This window comes from Cryptomeria japonica, chromosome 11 (assembly GCF_030272615.1).
Source record: "Cryptomeria japonica chromosome 11, Sugi_1.0, whole genome shotgun sequence".
NCBI classification, from domain to species: Eukaryota; Viridiplantae; Streptophyta; class Pinopsida; order Cupressales; family Cupressaceae; genus Cryptomeria; species Cryptomeria japonica.
Window position 1 is genome coordinate 381,997,129 of NC_081415.1, and position 19,228 is coordinate 382,016,356.

Consider the following 19,228-nt stretch of genomic DNA (forward strand, 5'->3'; position numbering starts at 1 on the left):
TGGAAAAGCCTCAAAAGCCTCAACGCTATTGACTCTAGAATCGGGACTTGCTTCTTGAAACCTTGTTGTGCCTCCAAACACTGATTTTGATTTTCCAAAATTAGGGCTTTCAAGGCACAAGCTCTGAAATGAGGTTCTAAGAGCACGATGTACATCAAAATTGCATTTTGACGCTACCAACTCTGGAATTAGGACTTGTGTCTTCAAACATTGTTGTGCCTCCAAACACTAATTTTTATGCTCCAAAAATGAGGCTTTTGAGACACAACCTCCAAAAAATGAGGTTTTAAGAATAGCATGTTTGTCAAAATCGTGGTTTGATGCTATCAGCTTGAGGAATGGGACTTGTGACTTGAAACCTTGTTTTGCCTTTAAACATTGATTTTGATGTTTTGAAACTAGAGCTTTCGAGCCATACACTCTAAAACGTGGTTCTAAGAGCACAATGTGCATCAAAATCATGTTTTGACACTACAGTCTCTGGAATAGGGACTTGCATCTTGAAAGCTTGTTGTGCCTCCACACACCAATTTTGATGCTTCGAAATCAAAGATTATGAGGCATAAGCTCCACAACAAGGTTCCAAGAGCATGATGTGCGTCAAAATCCAATTTTGACGCTATTGGCTCCAAAGTCAGGACTTGTATCTTGAAACCTTGTTGTGCCTCCAAACAAGCCTCAATTCCCTATGCTAGAGTCAATAGCGTTAAAATCTAATTTTTGTGCACATCTTGCTCTTACAACATCATTTCGAAGCTTGTGCCTCGAAAGCCCCAGTTTTGGATCATCAAAATCAGTGTTTTGAGGCACAACAAGGTTTTAGGATGCAAGCCCCGATTATAGAGCCAGTAGCATCAAAATTCGATTTTGATGCACATTGTGCTCTTAGAAATCTATTTTAGAAATTGTGCCTCAAAAGCCCCTGGTTTGGAGCATCAAAATTGATGTTTGGAGCCACAACAAGGTTTCAAATAGCAAGTCCTGATTCTTGAGCTGGTAGGGTCAAAATTTGATTTTGACGCACATGGTGCTCTTAGAACCTTGTTTTGGAGCTTATGCCTCAAAATATTCGGTTTAAAAGCATCAAAATTAGTGTTTGGAAGCAAAACAAGCTTTCAAGATGCAAGTCCCAATTCCAGAGTCGGTAGCATCAAAATGCAATTTTGATGTACATGCTCTTAGAACCTCATTTCAGAACTTGTGCCTTGAGAGCCCTGATTTTGGAAAATCAAAATCAGTGTTTGGAGGCACAACAAGGTTTCAAGAAGTCCCTATTCCAGAGCCTGCAGCATTAAAATTCTATTTTGACGCACATCATTCTCTTAGAAGCTCATTTCAGAGCTTCTGCCTCGAAAGACCCAGTTTTGGAGCATCAAAATCAATGTTTTGAGGCAAAACAAGGTTTCAAGATTTGCAAGTCCTGATTCAAGAGCCAGTAGCATCAAAATTCAATTTTGATGCACATTGTGCTCTTAGAACCGTGTTTTATAATTTGTGCCTCAAAAGCCCCAGGTTTGGAGCATCAAAATCGATCTTTGGAGGCACAACAATCCTGATTGTGGAGCCCGTAGCGTCAAAATTGGATTTTGATGCACATCATGCTCTTGGAACCTTGTTTTGGAGTTTATGCCTCATAATCTTTGGTTTCGAAGCATCGAAATTGGTGTGTGGAGGCACAACAAGCTTCCAAGACGCAAGTCCCTATTCTGGAGATTGTAGTGTCAAAACGTGATTTTGATGCACATCGTGCTCTTAGAAGCTCGTTTCGGAGCATGTGGCTCGAAAGCTCCAGTTTCCAAACATCAAAAGCAATGTTTAAAGGCACAACAAGGTTACAAGACACAAGTCCGGATTCTGAAGCTGATAGTGTCAAAACAATATTTTGACAAACATGGTGTTCTTAGAACCTCATTTCTTAGGGTTGTGCCTAAAAAGCCTCATTTTTGGAGCATAAAAATTAGTGTTTGGAGGCACAACAAGGATTCGAGACACAAGTCCCAATTCTACAGTCGGTAGCGTCAAACGCAATTTTGATGTACATCGTGCTCTTAGAACCTCATTTCGGAGCTTGTGCCTTGAAAGCCCTGATTTTGGAAGATGAAAATAAATGTTTTAAGGCACAACAAGGTTTCAAGAAGCAAGTCCCTATTCTGGAGCCTGTAGTGTCAAAATGGAATTTTGACGCACATCATTCTCTTAGAAGCTCATTTTGGAGCTTGTGCCTTGAAAGACCTAGTTTTGTAGCTTCAAAATCAATGTTTGGAGGCACAACAATGTTTCAAAATGCAAGTCTAGATTCTAGAGTCAATAGTGTCAAAATCTGATTTTGGCGCACATCGTGCTCTTAGAACCTCATTTCAAAGCTTGTGCCTCGAAAGCCCTAGTTTCAGAGCATCAAAAGCAGTGGTTTGACGCACAACAAGGTTTCAAGATGCAAGCCTCGATTCTAGAGCTAGTAGCATCAAAATTAAATTTTGGTGCACATTGCACTCTTAGAACCTTGTTTTAGAAATTGTGCCTCAAAAGAACCAATTTTGATTTTGATGCACACCGTCAAAACACGATTTTGACAAACATGGAGTTCTTAGAACCTCGTTTTGGATGTCGTGCCTCAAAAGCCTCATTTTTGGAGCATAAAAATTAGCATGTGGCACAACAAGGTTTCAAGACAGAAGTCCCAAGTCCAGAGTCGATAGCGTCAAAATGCAATTTTGATGTACATCATGCTCTTAGAACCTCATTTTGGAGCCTGTGCCTTTAAAGCCCTGATTTTGGAACATCAAAAATAATGTATTGAGGCACAACAAGGTTTCAAGAAGCAAGTCCCTATTTCTGAGCTTGTAGCGTCAAAATTCCATCTCTCAGAAGCTTATTTCGGAACTTGTGCCTCGAAAGACCTAGTTTTGGAGCATCAAAATAAATGTTTGGAGGCACAACAAGGTTTCAAGATGCAAGTCCGGATTCTAGAATCAATAGCGTCAAAATCTGATTTTGGCGCACATCGTGCTCTTAGAACCTCATTTCGAAGCTTGTGCCTCGAAAGCCTCGGTTTCGGAGCATCAAAATTAGTGTTTGGAGGCACAATAAGCTTTCAAGACGCAATTCCCTATTCCGGAGCCCATAGTGTCAAAACATGATTTTGATGCACATCGTGCTCTTAGAACCTCGTTTCGGAGCGTATAGCTCAAAAGCTCTAGTTTCAAAACATCAAAATCAATGTTTAAAGGCACAACAACGTTTCAAGATGCAGGTCCCAATTCAATGTGGCTTGAAATTTGCAGTTTCAAAACATCAAAATCAATGTTTAAAGGCACAACAAGGTTTCAAGACTTGTCTCGATTCTCAAGCTGATAGCGTCAAAACACGATTTTGAAAAACATGGTGTTCTTAGAACCTCATTTCGGATGTCATGCCTCAAAAGCCTCATTTTTGGAGCATAAAAATTATTGTGTGGCACAACAAGGTTTCAAGACGGAAGTCCCAAGTACAGAGTCGGTAGCGTCAAAATGCAATTTTGATGTACATCATGCTCTTAGAACCTCATTTTGGAGCCTGTGCCTTTAAAGCCCTGATTTTGGAACATCAAAAATAATGTATTGAGGCACAACAAGGTTTCGAGAAGCAAGTCCCTATTTCTTAGCTTGTAGCGTCAAAGTTCCATTTTGACCCAATTTTGGAGCATTAAAATAAATGTTTGGAGGCACAACAAGGTTTCAAGATGCAAGTCCCGATTCTAGAGTCAATAGCGTCAACACAAAATCACATTTTGACACTACAGGCTCCAGAATAGGGACTTGCATTTTCAAAGCTTGTTGTGCTTCCAAACACCAATTTCGATGCTTCGAAACCAAAGATTTTGATGCATAAGCTCCAAAACAAGGTTCTCTGAGCATGATGTGCGTCAAAATCAAATTTTAGTGCTATCAGCTCTAGAATCAGGACTTGCATCTTGAAACCTTGTTGTGCCTCCAATCCCCTATTCCGGACCCCATAGTGTCAAAAACGTGATTTTGATGCACATCTTGCTCTTAGAACCTCATTTTGGAGCGTATAGCTCAAAAGCTCAAGTTTCAAAACATCAAAATCAATGTTTAAAGGCACAACAAGCTTTCAAGATGCAAGTCCCGATTCTGGAGCCGGTAGCGTCAAAATTTGATTTTGACGCACATCATGCTCTTAGATCCTTGTTTTGGAACTTATGTCTCAAAATCTTCAATTTCGAAATCATAGTGTCAAAACATGATTTTGATGAACATCGTGCTCTTAGAACCTTGTTTCGGAGCATGTAGGTCGAAATCTACAATTTCAAAACATACAAATCAATGTTTAAAGGCACAACAAGGCTTTAAGACACAAGTCATGATTCTCAAACTGATAGCGTCAAAACATGATTTTGAGAAACATGGTGTTCTTAGAACCTCATTTTGGAGGTTGTGCCTCAAAAGCCTCATTTTTGGAGCATAAAAATTAGTGTTTGGAGGCACAATAAGGCTTCAAGACACAAGTCCCAATTCCAGAGTCGGTAGCATCAAAATGCAATTTTCATTTACATCATGCTCTTAGAACCTCATTTCAGAGCTTGTGCCTCGAAAGCCCTGATTTTGGAACATCAAAATCAATGTTTTGGGGTACAACAAGGTTTCAAGAAGCAACTCCCTATTCCGGACCATGTAGCGTCAAAATTCCATTTTGATGCACATCATTCTCTCAGAAGCTCATTTCAGAGCTTCTACCTCGAAAGACCCAGTTTTGGAGCATCAAAATCAATCCTTGGGGGCACAACAAGGTTTCAAAATGCAAGTCCTGATTCTAGAGTCAATAGCTTGAAAATCTGATTTTGGCGCACATCGTGCTCTTTGAACCTCATTTCGAAGCTTGTGCCTCAAAAGTCTCGGTTTCAGAGCATCAAAACTAGTGTTTAGAGGCACAACAAGGTTCCAAAATGCAAGCCCCAATTCTAGAGCCGGTAGCTTCAAAATTGAATTTTGATGCACATTGTGCTCTTCGAACCGTGTTTTACAAATTGTGTGTCAAAAGCCCAAGTTTTGGAGCATCAAAATCAATGCTTGGAGGCACAACAAGGTTTCAAGATGCAAGTCTTGATTTTGGAGCCGGTAGTGTTATAATTTGATTTTGACGCACATCATGCTCTTAGAACCTTGTTTTAGAAATTATGCCTCAAAATTTTCAATTTCGAAGCATCAGAATTGGTGTTTGGAGGCACAACAAGCTTTCAAGATGCAAGTCCCTATTCCAGAGCCTGTAGTGTCAAAACACGATTTTGATGCACATCGTGCTCTTAGAACCTCATTTCGGAGCATGTGGCTCGAAAGCTCTAGTTTCAAAACATCAAAATCAATGTTTAAAGGCACAACAAGGTTCTAAGACACAAGTCCCGATTCTCAAGCTGATAGCATCAAAAGATGATTTTGACAAACATGGTGTTTTTACAACCTCGTTTCGGAGGTCGTGCATCAAAAGCCTCATTTTTTGAGCATAAAAAATTAGTGTTTGGAGGCACAACAAGGTTTCAAGACACAAGTCTTTATTCCAAAGTCGGTAGCGTCAAAACGCAATTTTGATGTACATCATGCTCTTAGAACCTCATTTCAGGGCTTGTGCCTTAAAAGCTCTGATTTTGGAACGTCAAAATCAATGTTTTGAGGCAAAACAAGGTTTCAAGAAGCAAGTCTCTATTCTTCTATTTTGACGCACATCATTCTCTTAGAAGCTCATTTCGGAGCTTGTGCCTCAAAAGTCCCAATTTTGGAGCATCAAAATCAATGTTTGGAGGCACAACAAGGTTTCAAGATGCAAGTCCCGATTCTAGAGTCAATAGCGTCAACACAAAATCACATTTTGACACTACAGGCTCCAAAATAGGGACTTGCATTTTCAAAGCTTGTTGTGCTTCCAAACACCAATTTCGATGCTTCGAAACCAAAGATTTTGATGCATAAGCTCCAAAACAAGGTTCTCTGAGCATGATGTGCGTCAAAATCAAATTTTAGTGCTATCGGCTCTAGAATCAGGACTTGCATCTTGAAACCTTCTTGTGCCTCCAAACATCGATTTTGATGCTCCAAAACTGGGGCTTTTGAGGCAAAATTTCTAAACCAGGGTTCTAAGAGAACAATGTGCATCAAAATTGAATTTTGATGCTATTGGCTCTAGAATCGGGGATTGGATCTTATAACCTTGTTGTGCCTCAAAACACTGATTCTGATGCTTCGAAACCGGGGCTTTCGAAGCACAACCTTCGAAATGAGGTTCTAGGAGCATGATGTGCGCCAAAATCAAATTTTAACGCTATTGACTCTAGAATCGGGACTTGCATCTTGAAACCTTCTTGTGCCTCTAAACATTGATTTTGATGCTCCAAAATTGGGTCTTTCGAGGCACAAGCTCCGAAATGAGCTTTTAAGAGAATGATGTGCGTCAAAATAGAATTTTGTAGCTACAAGCTCTGGAATAGGGACTTGCTTCTTGAAACCTTGTCGTGCCTCAAAACATTAATTTTCATGTTCCAAAATTAGGGATTTCAAGGCTCAAGCTCCGAAATGAAGTTCTAAGAGCACGATGTTCATCAACATTACATTTTGATTGTACCGACTCTGGAATTGCGACTCGTGTCTTGAAACCTCTTTATGCCTCCATACACTAATTTTTATGCTCTGAAATGAGATTCTAAAAACACCATGTTTTTCAAAATTATGTTTCGATGCCATCAGCTTGAAAATTGAGACTTGTGTCTTGAAACCTTGTTGTGCCTTTAAACATTGATTTTGATGCTTTTAAACTAGAGCTTTCGAGCCACACACTCCGAAACAAGGTTCTAAGAGCATGCACGACGTGCATCAAAATCACATTTTATCACTACAGGCTTCGGAATAGGGACTTGCATCTGGAAAGCTTGTTGTGCCTCCAAACACCAATTTCGATGCTTCGAAACCGAAGATTTTGAGGCATAATCTCCAAAACAAGGTTCTATGAGCACGATGTGCATCAAAATCAAATTTTGACGCTACCGCCTCCAGAATCAGGACTTGCATCTTGAAACGTTGTTGTGCCTCCAAACATCGATTTTGATGCTCCAAAACTAGGGCTTTTGAGGCACAATTTGTAAAATAGGGTTCTAAGAGCACAATGTTCATCAAAATTGAATTTTGATGCTACTGGCTCTAGAATCGGGGCTTACATTTTGAAACTTTGTTGTGCCTCAAAAAGCTGATTTTTATGCTCCAAAATCGGGCCTTTTGAGGCACAAGCTACGAAATGAGGTTCTAAGAGCACGATGTACGACAAAATCAGATTTTGACGCTATTGACTCTAGAATTGGGACTTGAATCTTGAAACCTTGTTGTGCCTCCAAATATTTATTTTGATACTCCAAAACTTGATCTTTTGAGGAAAAATCTCTGAAATGAGCTTCTAAGAGAATGATGTGCGTTAAAATTGAATTTTATAGGGACTTGCTTCTTGAAACCTTATTGTGCCTCTAAACATTGATTTTGATGTTCCAAAATCAAAGCTTTGAAGACACAACCTCCAAAATGAGGTTCTAAGAGCATGATGTACATGAAAATTGCATTTTGACATTTTCGACTCTTGAATTGGGACTTGTGTCTTGAAACCTTGTTGTGCCTCCAAACACCACGTTTGTAAAAATCGTGTTTCGATGCTATCAGCTTGAGAATCGAGACTCGTCTCTTGAAACCTTGTTGGGCCTTTAAACATTGCTTTTGATGTTTGGAAACTGGAGCTTTCGAGCCACACGATACAAAATGAAGTTCTAAGGGCATGATGTTACAGGCTCCGGAATAGGGACTTGCTTCTTGAAACCTTGTTGTGCCTCAAAACATTGATTTTGATGTTCCAAAATTAGGGTTTTCAAGACACAAACTCTGAAATCAGGTTCTAAGAGCACGATGTACATCAAAATTGCGTTTTGACGCTACCCACTCTGGAACTGGGACTTGTGTCTTGAAACCTTGTTTTGCCTCAAAACACTAATTTTTATGCTCCAAAAATGAGGCTTTTGAGGCAGAACCTCCAAAATGAGGTTCTGAGAACACCATGTTTTTGAAAATCGTGTTTCGACGCTATCAGCTTGAGAATCGGGACTTGTGTCTTGAAAAATTATTGTGCCTTTAAACATTGATTTTGATGTTTTGAAACTAGAGCTTCCATGGCACACGCTCCAAAATGAGGTTCTAAGAGCACAATGTGCATCAAAATTGAATTTTGATGTTACTGGCTCTAGAATTGAGGCTTGCATCTTGAAACCTTGTTGTGCCTCAAAACATTGATTTTGATGTTCCAAAACTGGATCTTTCAAGGAACAAGCTTTGAAATGAGGTTTTAAGAGCACGATGTGCGCTAAAATCATATTTTGATGCTATTGACTCAAGAATCGGGACTTGCATCTTGAAACCATGTTGTGCCTGCAAACATTGATTTTGATGCTCCAAAACTGAGTCTTTCGACTCACAAGCTCCGAAATGACATTCTAAGAGAATGATGTGCATCAAAATGGAATTTTGATGCTAGAGGCTCCAGAATAGGGACTTGCTTATTGAAACCTTGTTGTGCCCCAAAATGAGGTTCTTAAAGAATGATGCACATCAAAATTGCGTTTTGACCCTACCGACTCTAGAATTGGGACTTGTGTCTTGAAACCTTGTTGTGCCTCCAAACATTAACTTTTATGCTAAAAAAATGTGGCTATCAGCTTGAGAATTGGGACTTGTGACTTGAAACCTTGTTGTGCCTTTAAACATTGCTTTTGATTGTTTGACACTGAAGCTTTCGAGCCACACACTCTGAAACGAGGTTCTAAGAGCACGATGTGCATCAAAATCATGTTTTGACACTACAGGCTCTGAAATAGGGACTTGCGTCTTGAAAGCTTGTTGTGCCTCCAGACACCAATTTTGATGCTTCCAAACCAAATATTTTTAGGCATAAGCTCCAAAACAAGGTTCTAAGAGCACGATGTGCGTCAAACTCAAATTTTAACACTACCGGCTCCATAATCAGGACTTGCATCTTGAAACCTTGTTGTGCCTCCAAATATCTATTTTGATGCTCCAAAACTAGGGATTTTGAGGCACAATTTCTATAACAGGGTTCTAAGAGTGCAATGTGCACAATTTTGATGCTAATGGCTCTATTATCAGGGCTTGCATCTTGAAACCTTGTTATGCCTCAAAAAACTAATTTTGATGCTCCGAAACCAAGGCTTTCGAGGCACAAGCTTTGAAATAAGGTTCTAAGAGCAAGATGTCTGCCAAAATTAGATTTTGACGCTATTGAATCTAGAATCGAGACTTGCATCTTCAAACCTTGTTGTGACTCCAAACATTGATTTTGATGCTTCAAAATTGGGTCTTTCGAGGCACAAGCTCTGAAATGAGCTTCTAAGAGAATGATGTGCGTCAAAATTGAATTTTGACGCTACAGGCTCCGGAATAGGGACTTGCTTCTTCAAATCTTTTTGTGCCTTAAAACATTGATATTGATGTTCACAAATCAAGGCTTTCAAGGCACAAGCTCCGAAATGAGGTTCTAAGAGCATGATGTACATCAAAATTGCGTTTTGATGCTACCGACTCTAGAATTGGGACTTGTGTCTTGAAACCTTGTTGTGCCTGCAAACACTAATTTTTATGCTCCAAAAATGTGGCTTTTGAAGCACAACCTCTGAAATGAGGATCTAAGAACACCATGTTTGTAAAAATCATGTTTCGACGCTATCAGCTTGAGAATCGGGACTCGTTTCTTGAAAAGATGTGCGTCAAAATCTAATTTTGATGCTACAGGCTCTGGAATAGGGACTTGCTACTTGAAACCTTGTTGTGCCTCAAAACATTGATTTTGATGTTCCAAAATCAAGGCTCTCAAGGCACAAGCTCTGAAATGAGGTTCTAAAAGCACGATATACATCAAAATTGCGTTTTGACGCTACCGACTCTGTAATTGGACTTGTGTCTTGAAATCTCTTTGTGCCTCCAAACACTATTTTTTGTTCTCCAAAAATGAGGCTTTTGAGGCACGATCTCCGAAATGATGTTCTAAGAACACCATGTTTGTCAAAATCGTCTTTTGATGCTATCAGCTTGAGAATCGGGACTTGTGTCTTGAAACCTTGTTTTCCCTTTAAACATTGATTTTAATGTCTTGAAACTGGAGCTTTCAAGCCACACGCTCGAAAACAAGGTTCTAAGAGTTCGATGTGCATCAAAATCACGTTTAGAAACTACAGGGTCCGGAATAGGGACTTGCATCTTGAAAGCTTGTTGTGCCTCCAAACACCAATTTTGATGCTTTGAAACCGAAGATTTTGAGGCATAAGTTCCAAAACAAGGTTCTAAGAATCAGGACTTGCATCTTGAAACCTTGTTGTGCTTCCAAACATCAATTTTGATGCTCCAAAACTGGGGCTTTTGAGGCACATTTTCTAAAACAGGGTTCTAAGACCGCAATGTGCATCAAAATTGAATTTTGATGCTATTGGCTCTTGAATCGAAGCTTTCATATTGAAACCTTGTTGTGCGTCAAACCACTGGTTTTGATGCTCTGAAACTGGGACTTTCGAGGCACAAGCTTCAAAATGAGGTTCTGAGAGAGCACGATGTGCACCAAAATAAGATTTTGACACTATCAGCTTGAGAATCAGGACTTGTGTTTTGAAACCTTGTTGTGCCTTTAAAGATTGATTTCGATGTTTTGAAACTTGAGCTTTCAAGCCACACACTTTGAAATGAGTTTCTAATTGCACGATGTGCGTCAATATTATGATTTGACACAACAGGCTCCAGAATAGGGACTTGCATCTTGAAAGCTTATTGTGCCTCCAAACACCAATTTTGATGATTCTAAACCAAAAATTTTGAGGCATAAGTTCTAAAACAAGGTTCTAAGAGCACGATGTGCGTCCAAATCAAATTTCGACGCTACCGGCTCCAGAATAAGGACTTGCATCTAGAAATCTTGTTGTGCCTCCAAACATCGATTTTGACGCTCCAAAATTGGGGCTTTTGAGGCACAATTTCTAAAACAGGGTTCTAAGAGCTCAATGTGCATCAAAATTGAATTTTGATGCTACTAGCTGTAGAATCAGGGCTTGCATCTTGAAACCTTGTTGTCTCTCAAAACACTAATTTTGATGCTCCGAAACAGGAGCTTTTGAGGCACAAGCTTTGAAATCAGGTTCGAATAGCACGATGTGGACCACAATCAGATTTTGACGCTATTGACTCTAGAATCGGAACTTGCATCTTGAAACCTTGTTGTGCCTCCAAACATTGATTTTGAAGCTCCAAAACTGGGTATTTTGAGGCACAAGCTCCGAAATGAGCTTCTAAGAGAATGATGTGCGTCAAAATAGAATTTTGACGCTACAGGCTCTGGAATAGGGAATTGCTTCTTCAAACCTTGTTGTCCCTCAAAACATTGATTTTGATGTACCAAAATTGGGGCTTTCAAGGCACAAGCTGTGAAATGAGGTTCTAAGAGCATGATGTTCATCAAAATTGTGTTTGGCTGCTATCGACTCTGGAATTGGGACTTGTGTCTTGAAACCTTGTTGTGGCTCCAAACACTAATTTTTATGGTCCAAAAATGAGGTTTTTGAGGCACAACCTTCGAAATGAGGTTCTAAAACATGATGTTTGTCAAAATAGTTCTTTGACACTATCAGCTTGAGAATTGGGATTTGTGTCTTGAAACCTTGTTGTGCCTTTAAACATTGATTTTGATCTTTTAAAACTGGAGCTTTCGAGCCACACGCTCCAAAATGAGGTTCTAAGAGCACGATGTGCATCAAAATCATGTTTTGACACTACAGGCTCTACAATAGGGACTTGCATCTTGAAAGATTGTTATGCTTCCAAACACCTATTTTGATGCTTCGAAACTGAAGATTTTGAGGCATAAGCTCCAAAACAAGGTTCTAAGAACGCGATGTGCGTCAAAATCAAATTTTGATGCTACCGGCTCCATAATCAAGACTTGCATCTTCAAACCTTGTTGTGTCTCCAAACATCAATTTTGATGCTCCAAAACTATTGCTTTTGAGGCACAATTTCTAAAACAGGGTTCTAAGAGTACAATGTGCATTTTGATGCTACTGGCTCTAAAATCGGGGCTTGCATTTTGAAACCTTGTTGTGCCTTCAAACATTGATTTTGATGCTAAAAAACTGGGTCTTTCAAGGCACAAGCTCCGAAATGAAATTCTAAGAGAATGATGCGCATCAAAATGGAATTTTGATGCTACAGGCTCCGGAATTTTGACGCTACAGGATCCAGAATAGGGGCTCGTGTTTTGATGCTATCAGCTTGAGAATCTGGATATGTGTCTTGAAACCTTATTGTACCTTTAAGCATTGATTTTGATGTTTTGAAACTAGAGCTTTCGAGCCACACACTCTGAAATGAGGTTCTAAGAGCATGACCTGCATCAAAATCACGTTTTGACACTACAGGCTCCAGAATAGGGACTTGTGTCTTGAAAGATTGTTGTGCCTCCAAACACAAATTTTGATGATTTGAAACCGAAGATTTTGAGGCATAACCTCCAAAACAAGGTTCTAAGAGCACATTGTGTGTCAAAATCAAATTTGGATGCTACCGGCTCAGAAATCAGGATTTGCATCTTGAAACCTTATTATGCCTCCAAACATCGGTTTTGAAGCTCCAAAACTAGTTTTGATGCTCCAAAACTAGGGCTTTTGAGGCACAATTTCTAAAATAGGGTTAACACAATGTGCATCATGTAAAGCGGAAAAATCGAACCCTAGTCGTTCTCCCCTCCCCAACTCCAAGGAGAGAGAAGGGAGAGTCACTAGGGTTGATGGTTTTCACTTAGGGGAGACTTTACATTCAAAAGAGGGGTTGAAACCCACAAGATCCAATCCCACGCAATGCAAGATTGGATTCTAGATGAGTTTCAAGAGGTAAGACATCAAGGATACCCTCTCTTGTAAAGAATGTAGATAGAAAGATTGAACTAGGAATGCATGTAGAAGCAAGAAAGATTCGCTTATGAACAGAGATAGCGATATGGGATGAAGCTGTGGACCTAGACTTAGCAGTAAAATGTCGAGACGGTGCTGTTCTGCAAATTTGAGCGAAAGTTGACGGGACGATGGCGCCCGGCGTGCACACGGTCCTCCGAAAAATCCACGAAACAAGGGGGATCTGTTCGTCTCTACACAAGGATTCCAGATCTTCAATTACAGCCGCGTACCTACAACCTACACATAAAAAAGAGAGGACGATTGGGGGGTTAGGGATGAGGGGTTTGCCTTTAGGTCAAACCCCGGTTTTGGAATTAACCAAGAAATGAGAATGCTGTAAATGTAAATGTTTGTAATGTAAACAAGTACTGATACCTTGTTGTAAGAATGTTTGTATTCTTACATGCGAAGGTGTAATGAATGTTGTATGTAATGTGTTGTAAGTGATCTCCTCTTCAATGGTTGAATCCTTGTCTTAAATGCAACACCTAGCCTTGAATGGAGACTTAGAATGCTCAATTGCTTGAAGGAATGCTTGAATGCTTGAATGCTTGAATGTTTGAATATCATTTCCGCCTTTTTTCATCTCCTCCAAAATGGGAGAGGAAATGTAGTTTATATACTTGTCAATTAGGGCTGATAGACTGATTTTCCCGACCGGGGGTGATTGCTTTAAGGTAGTGATACATATAAGAAATGAGAAAGGGAAAGGAGCACGTTATCACAAGGATTTATCCCCCAAGTGTGAGATAAGCCCAAGGATAATAGACACAAAACACAAAGCATGAGGTGACTTCGCTTTCCTCGGGGTCAGTATGCTGTGTGATAATTCATGTATATCATATGTATGTATGCATAATTGTTCTTCATTCCCCAATCAAGGAAGGTCACCTAGAAGAAGGGAACACATGTGTCTTTTGAGTCAACATGAAAGAGACCAAAAGAGATCTCAATGCTTTGCATCGTCCTCAAGTAGAGAAAACTAAGGACAACAAATAGAAGAATGAGAATAACACATAGAAGAAGTAACAAAAGAGATCAAGAGAGGAGGAGAGAGTCTGCTATGCTAATGAAACTAGTCCAGCACGTCATCTACCCCCCGATCTTGCTGATCAATATTTCGGGAAGGCAGGAAACATGCTAGAGGAGGAACATCCAACACAGCAGATGGAGCTATCACAAGATCCAAACAAGGGCTATGTTCATGTTCCAAGCCACATTGTTCATGTCTAGGAGCTAGGATAAGCGCTTTAGAAAATTCGTTAGATAAATGGTTATCAGCATCAACATATTCATATTCACTATCAGAATGAACAGGAGTAACATTTTCATCATGAATAACATTTTCATCTATATCATCATCAAGATTTATAAAAATAGGATCTTTAACTCGCACAGGATCAAGCCCATCATGCATCTTATGTTTAGGAGATTTTGGCTCAATTTTCGGCTGAGGAGAAAATGGAATAATACTAGCTGAAGGTGTTTTTGGGGATTGCAAAGTGTGAGAAGCGGCTGCCTGAGCTCTAAGACGATGCTTTCGTTGGCGTTCACGTGCAGAACGATTTCGTCTAGTCTTAGTAGGAAGTTGAGAAGATTGAGGAGGAGGAATGTTCTCATCCTTATCACTTGGGTGTTTAGGTTGTGGTCTCTTAGGTTGAAGAATAGGAGAAGAGGAAGGTCTCTTCTCTCCATAAGAGGAAGGAGGAGGAACTGCTCCATATAAGGGAGGAATATTTGGTTTAGGAAGGAGACCAAGTCCATCATGGCGAGGAGGTATAGGTCTACTTTTAGAAAGTTTATTAGGCATAGACATAGTCATATCCATAGGGATGGGTTGGGAATCTTCTTGAGGAAAGACATTAGTTTTATCTTTCAAAGGAAGAACTTCCTTCTCAAGAATGATAGGAATATCAAGTTTGGGTGTTCTAGGTTCACTTAGAGATAGGATCATATCTTTTTTCCACTTTTGATAAGATTTGAAAAGATGATCACTTCGAGGAGGAAGAGATTGAAATTGTTTAGGCCAGAAATAATCAATAGGAACACTAGAAGTTCTTTCAGCTTGTTGAAAGAGACTATGATTGACAGTAACAACTTCACCATTATGGGGAAATTTCAAACACTTGTGAATAGGAGAAGCAATAGCTTTCATGGAAAATAGCCAAGGATAGCCTAGCTTCACACGAAATTGTTCGGACGATGGAATAATAGCAAAGCTCATATCAAGGGATTTGTTATGGACATCAATAGGTAATGTAATAGAACCAATTGCAAGAGAAGAAAATGCATCAAATAGTTTCACAACCACATTTGTTTCGTCATAGATCACTTGATTCAATTGCAAAGTAAAAAGGAATTCTTCAGTAATGACATTAACCATGCAAGAAGGATCAATAAGCACTCCATGGCAAGGTGTATTTTTTACTTTTGCAACTATATATAAAGGACCATCAGGTGCCTTGATAGTTTTACTGGAATCAAATGTGATGGAAGGTTCTTTAGGGATTTTCTGCTGCTCTACAAAGTTAATCACATTTGGAGTCATAGACACAAGATCATCAGGTGAGACAGAGGAATCATTAGTATCAATCGCATTAGAGGTATGAGAAGGCAATGGATCAGTGAAAATCTTAAGATTTTGGTTAGGAGGAGCTACAGATGTGTTGCCTTTATCATTCACACCGGAAATAGAGATAGTATTATTATCAATCAAATCTTGAACTTTACCCTTTAAAGAAAAACATTTTTCAGTATCATGCCCAGGTTGACGATGAAATTGACAAAAAGATTTGTTATCAAAATAGGGTGAATTAATCTTTGCAGGATCTATTTGCCTTATAGGAGGAAGAGTAAGCACATTTTGTTCCAATAACTTATTCATAATACTATGCAATGATTCATTCAAAGGAGTAAACTTTCTTTCTTTCTTGAAAAACTTAGAAATAGGAGGCACACCTGATGCTGCATTCACATTGTTGTTGATGATGTTTTCATTGAATTTAATGGACTCTCTGTTCGGTTTAAACTTCCCAAATGGTTGTTGACTACTATCACCCTTATCACTCGAAGCCATAGGATTTGCTTGTTCCATTTGACTCACAGTCAGTTGATAATTGTGAAGAGTTGCGCACAACTGTTGGAAAGAAGTAAACTCAAAAAATAGGAGTTTTTCTCTAATATCTTTTTGCAAATTAGAAATAAAGATTTTTTGAATATCATTGTCAGGCACTGGAAAGGAAATTTGAGCATACAAATGCTTATATCTACCAATGAAATCAGTCACTTTTTCTTTAACACCTTGTTTACAATGCATTAAATCAATCAAAGTAACTTTAGGACTTATATTGTTTTGAAATTGTTGAATAAAAGCATTTGCAAGTTGTTCGAAAGAAGTAATAGAATAAGAAGGCAACGAGCAATACCATTGTAGGGCTTTATCTCTTAATGTTCTAGTAAACAGTTTTGCAAGCAACCTTTGGTCATAAGCAAAATCGGTACATATTGTTTGAAAGGTCTTAACATGTGGTAGAGGATCACCCTTACCATTATAAAGCTCCAAATGCGGGATTTCAACATGTTTAGGGGGGATAACTCGAACAATGTCAAGAGAAAGTGGGCTCGCAACATCAAATGTGGGCACACTAAAGGATTGATTCATAGAGGCAATTTGTTGCTGTAAAGAAGAGACAGTTTGTGCAAGATTGTTAATGGTCGCTTCAGTCGAAGAGTTCATATTAGACGTGTTAGATTGTGATGGAGGTGTTATGTTATTGAAAGAAGGTAGAGAGTAAGGTGGTGGGACACTATGATAGTTAGTCATAAGAGATGATTGGACAGGAGGAACACTACAAGGAGGAATGGAAGGGTTAAATGAATTGCCCCCTTCGTCATGTTCATTTGTGGTGATATAATAGGAACACTTATTGAAGGAATGAATGAAGAAGTCGGATTGAATGAAGGAAGAGGGTTGATTGAAGAAGGATTGCCCCCATGGCTGGTGATCATAGGGGGAATATCTTGTGTTGAAGTAGTCATTATGTTTGATGTAAAAGTAGGTATACTAGCAATAGGAGTTGTCGAAGGAATAGAATGATTGACTTGAGTAGGAGGTTGTGTATAACCTAAGGTTTCGGCACAACTTTTCATAGGCATCACATTCGAATCCACAATGTGTGCAATACCACGCAAAATATCAATTCCATTCTTATCACTTTGAACCATACGTTTTAGACCCTCAATTAATGAAAGAGCTTCGCTATCGGGGTATTCTTGAGACATCCATTATCAAAAATCATCAAATTGGTTATCCAATTTTGAAAGTTGTTCTACAGAAACTTCATGGAGAGCTTCTTCATCATTAAGAGGATTAGAGGAATTACCCATGTCCTCGTTAAAAAGGCCATTCAAATTAGGTTCCATCTCCTCGGTAATTACACGTTGGAAGGACTTAATTCTAAGGCTTCGTCTAACGGGAATAGTGTAAGTAGGGCTTATTGTTGTAAAACTCATGCACTAAAGAGAGAGAGAAGATTTTGAATTTTAGAGGTAGCAAATTTCAATAAAATCAGCTAATCTCCTAGATTTAAGCTGTTAAATACAATCAGGACAATCTCCCAAAATTTCGGAAAAAATGTTCGAGATCGTGGCGAACGGAGTGCACACGGTCCTCGCAACTTTTTTTGAAATTTTCAGGGATGAAAGTTATGATGATTTCAAAGCTAATCTGAAAAAATTGAGTGATTTTACGATCTGTATATAGGCCAAATTAAAGTTGCAATCTCAAAATTGAACCCTACCAAGATTGTTGAAAAATGCAAAATTTGAATTTTGAAAAAGAGAGGGAAATTGAAATTTTGAATTTTATGATTTTGGAGGGAATACTAAAAGCAATGCAAGTTTTGAAATTTAAAAGTTGACTCAATTTCATGCAAAATTCGTATTTTGAAAATGGAAATCAAGGTTGTTGCAAAACACTTAATTTCAAAAGTCACAAATTGCAAGAATTTGAATAAGGCACTGAAATTTCGAATGAATGCTAACACACTTTTCAGATTTAGGACTGTAAGAAACACAATTTTGATATGAATTTCAATTTCAACAATTTTTGAATGATTAGAACCTTCAATCCAAGCAATCGCTAGACCAACTTTGACTTTAATTTTGAAAGTGTTAGAATTGATAAAATCAGCCAAAATTCTGGATTTTAGCAAAAAAATACAGTAAGATCTAGCTCCCGAAATTTCGAAAAAAATGTCGGGGACGATGGCGCTCGGGGTGCACACGGTCCTCGCAACTTTTTTCCAAATTTTCAGGAATGAAAGATATTGTAATCTTATTGCGGAATCCAAAGTTATAGCCGATTTGGAGGTGCTTTGATCAGTCAAATTATCAGTCAAAGGTTGAATCAAGAAGGTTTTACAAATTAGGGTTTTGACATTTAACCACTTAATTTTCAGAATTAAAGCACAAATATGAATTGACAATTTACAATAGAAGGGTAGATCTGAAACAAGCATTAACAATTAAACATTTCACAAGCTCAATTACTAAAAAGAAAATTTTAGGGTTTTTATGCAATTAGCCTCTAAAATTTGCAAAAGATCAAACATGGAAATGTAATTAAGGAAGCAAAATTTTCAGATCTAACCATGAATAATCAGAATGAGGATGTTCACGTCGGGTTCACCAAAATGTAAAGCGGAAAAATCGAACCCTAGTCGTTCTCCCCTCCCCAACTCCAAGGAGAGAGAAGGGAGAGTCACTAGGGTTGATGGTTTTCACTTAGGGGAGACTTTACATTCAAAAGAGGGGTTGAAACCCACAAGATCCAATCCCACGCAATGCAAGATTGGATTCTAGATGAGTTTCAAGAGGTAAGACATCAAGGATACCCTCTCTTGTAAAGAATGTAGATAGAAAGATTGAACTAGGAATGCATGTAGAAGCAAGAAAGATTCCCTTATGAACAGAGATAGGGATATGGGATGAAGCTGCGGACCTGAAATTAGTAGTAAAATGTCGAGACGGTGTTGTTCTGCAAATTTGAGCGAAAGTTGACGGGACGATGGCGCCCGACGTGCACACGGTCCTCTGAAAAATCCGCGAAACGAAGGGGGATCTGTTCGTCTCTGCACAAGGATTCCAGATCTTCAATTACAGCCGCGTACCTGGAACCTACACATAGAAAAGAGAGGACGATTGGGG